The sequence below is a fragment of the Poecilia formosa genome, unplaced genomic scaffold, assembly GCF_000485575.1.
Source record: "Poecilia formosa unplaced genomic scaffold, Poecilia_formosa-5.1.2 Scaffold245, whole genome shotgun sequence".
Classification (NCBI taxonomy): Eukaryota; Metazoa; Chordata; class Actinopteri; order Cyprinodontiformes; family Poeciliidae; genus Poecilia; species Poecilia formosa.
In genome coordinates this window covers 966,979-970,463 of record NW_006800184.1, presented here as the reverse complement: position 1 = coordinate 970,463, position 3,485 = coordinate 966,979, and positions in this window count along the sequence as shown.

Genomic DNA, 3,485 nt, shown 5'->3' with positions numbered 1-3,485 from the left:
CTATGTCTCGCTCGCTTTTGGCGTACAGCTTGATGTCATCCATGTAGAGGAGGTGACTGATTGTGGCCCCATTCTTAAGGTATCCGTAGCCAGTCTTGTTGATGATTTGGCTGAGGGGGTTCAGGCCTATGCAGAACAGCAGTGGGGACAGAGCATCTCCTTGGTATATGCCACATTTGATGGACACTTGGGCAAGCGGATTGCAGTTGGCTTCAAGGGCGGTTTTCCACAGTCCCATCGAGTTTGCAATGAAGGCTCTTAGAGTCCTATTGATGTTGTACATCTCTAAGCATTCAATGATCCAGGTATGTGGCATTGGGTCATAGGCTTTCTTGTAATCAATCCAAGCGGTGCACAGGTTGGTGTGTCGGGTTTTGCAGTCTCGGGCGACTGTGTGGTCTACAAGGAGTTGGTGTTTGGCTCCTCTGCTACGGTTGGCAAACCAACTTACCTACGCCTACCCACCGGACAAAGATGAACCAGATTTAAGAAGCTGCACAATTCTCTTCCATGATGTCTTTCTGATTTGTTTAGAGTTTCCCATCGTGTTAAACAAGGTGCGACTCCAGATAATTTAGAAGTGCCACTTAATTTGTCAGAGGTTTGTAGAATGAACTAAAACAGCTTGACCTGTGACCATACAGTTTAAAAGATATTTTCCCTGACCTGGCCACATGTATGTACACTTCTGAATTTTAAGAAAGTTACAAAAGAAACATGAATATTTGAAATGTTCTTTCAAAGTTTTCTCATATTTATCAAATACAAATAATATTGATAATTCTAGATGACCTGAAACAAGAGAAATTTCATCTGATTTAACTCGTGAGGAAAATTTTTTATTTTTACTTTGTAAATATCTGGTTTCAACTGTAAATGTCTTCCACTGTCATTATTACCCAATTGTTCTTGTCATTCAAAGTATTTTGTTTTGAACAATAGATTTTCCCTCTGTGCTAGTTGCATCTATAAGTACCAGTGAGTGAAACATGATGGGCCTGTGTAATTCACATCTTCACAACAAAACCTATCATAGTACCAGGTGATTGTCTGAACAAGTAATCAAAAAGGCAACCAAAGGTCAAAAAATTTCAGAAAACCTACAACATATTAGTGATATTAAAATTTTCACTCAGGTTCTTGTGAACCAGGACATGAATATCAAATGATATCAGCTGGTGGATAAAAACACTGTAAAACTTCTGAGTACTCAGGTTTCTTATAAAACTTTACAAAATGACTGGTTTTCATTTCACATGAAGTTATTGATTTACTGCATATACTTGGAACTTGGCCTTTGAAAATCAGACAGGCAGATTCACTTCCTCTATGTAAATCTTTACTTATCTTTTTTTTCTGTGACTTTTGACTCAGTTTGAGGTGTTGGCTTTAATGTCTTAATTGTTTTGTTACATTCTTGTTTTAGTGTACAACACTATGGCCAACTCTGTTGTTTTAAAATGCTTTATAAATTTAATTGTATATTATTTCATTGACATCAGTCAGCATTCTTCAAATATTCTTATATCCATTTGAACAACTGTTGTTCCAATGCAGTGTGATCAGTGTAGTGATGACCATGACTTAGCTGGTCTCATTCTTTGATTAGATCAATCTAGTTTCTGTTCTTCTTTAGTTGAGTTCTAGTGTTTCTAATTAAGTTTATTTCTTGTCTATGCTTTATTACTCACTGTTTCTTTAGTGTTAGATTTATTTCCTTTTCTCCTGTGTACTCTTCCTCGCCCCCTGTGCCATTTTCTCTCTGCACTCACACCTACAAACTGTCAATTAACTTGGTCCTTTGTTTCAATGTTCGACCTCCCAGTACTCACACCTCTTCATCTGTCTCTCTTCACTGGTTCCTTCCATTCCTTCTTTCTGGAATGTTTATGTGTTTAGTTTTCCTTGGATTTATGATTTGTTTTCTGTCCCAAGATCTCTGTGGAGTTTTTGTAAGTTTTTTTTATTCCTCATCTTTCACTAAACCAGTTTTTAATCACCGACTCCACATCTCTGTCGTTCTGCATTTGGATCCTCCATCAACCAACCTAATCATGACACTTACCAAAATATATTAAAATACAAACAGAATAACCAAACTGATAACTGGCAGATTTAAATTTAGCATCATTTCCATTCAGTCAAGAAGTAGGTGGTTAAGGAGACAAACAATTTTTTAATAATCAGTTTCTATTTTCATAGTATTAAAATACCACATAGAACATTATATTCTTCTTAATAATTAACTGAAAAAGTTTTACTGATGTTAAAGGGGCAGTAGAATGCATTTTTCGGTGCTATTTTATTGCTAGTAACTGTGACTGTTACTTTCAGTCATTATAAAAATGCTACATGTCAAACATAACATAAATTTAACTTCACAATTTGATGCCTTAAATTGGGTTTCTATCTCTTTAAGAAGCTCTTGCTCTTTCCAACACTCCGTCTTCAGCACATCATCACAACAATGTTTAATTATCCCATTTGCAACTGTTCTGAGGTGCTTTTCACTGAGAAGCAGTTCACATAATGAGCTCAGCAGACACACAGATCCAGCAGGCACTTGCTGGCTTGACAGCCTGAAATGCTTCTACAGATTCTCATCAGATTGAACACAGGACTCTGGCTGAGTCGCTCCACAATGTTAATTCAGTCAGAAAATTACTTGAAACCTAAATGCAGCAGGGACGAAAAATTTGGTGCTTAACTGTTTGTGTTGGATGTTTACACCTTTGAGCATTCACACAATCTGTGTCATCAGCTCAATAAATAGTCTTTTTGTTATCAGACTTATTTCATTCAACACTACCAGAATCTGTATCGTCAACTAGTGCCCCATGTTGTTGAGCCACAGAGCCTACTGTCAGAAGCAGAACATTTACAATAGCAACTGATCCAGGTTCAGAAAGTTTTCTTTCACTCTCAGCTGGGATCAAAATGATTTTCTCATCTAAAGTTACATCTATAGTCACTGCTGAGCAGAACTCAACTTATGAATGGCCCTGGTAATTCACATTTTCACCACTTTGCTACAAAGGTCACTATGGTGAAGTAACTTTGTGATAATACAGGTCCTTCTCAAAAAATTTGCATATTGTGACAAAGTTCAATATTTTCCATAATGTAATGATACAAATTAAACTGTCATATTTTAGATTCATTGCACACCAACTGAAATATTTCAGGTCTTTCATTGTTTTAATACTGATGATTTTGGCATACAGCTCATGAAAACCCAAAATTCCCATCTCAAAAAATTAGCATATTTCATCCAACCAATAAAAGAAAAGTGTTTTAATACCAAAAAAGTCAGCCTTCAAATAATTATGTTCAGTTACGCACTCAATACTTGGTCTGGAATCCTTCTGCAGAAATGACAGCTTCAATGCGGTGTGGCATGGAGGCAATCAGCCTGTGGCACTGCTGAGGTGTTATGGAGGCCCAGGATGCTTCGATAGCGGCCTTAAGCTCATCCAGAGTGTTGG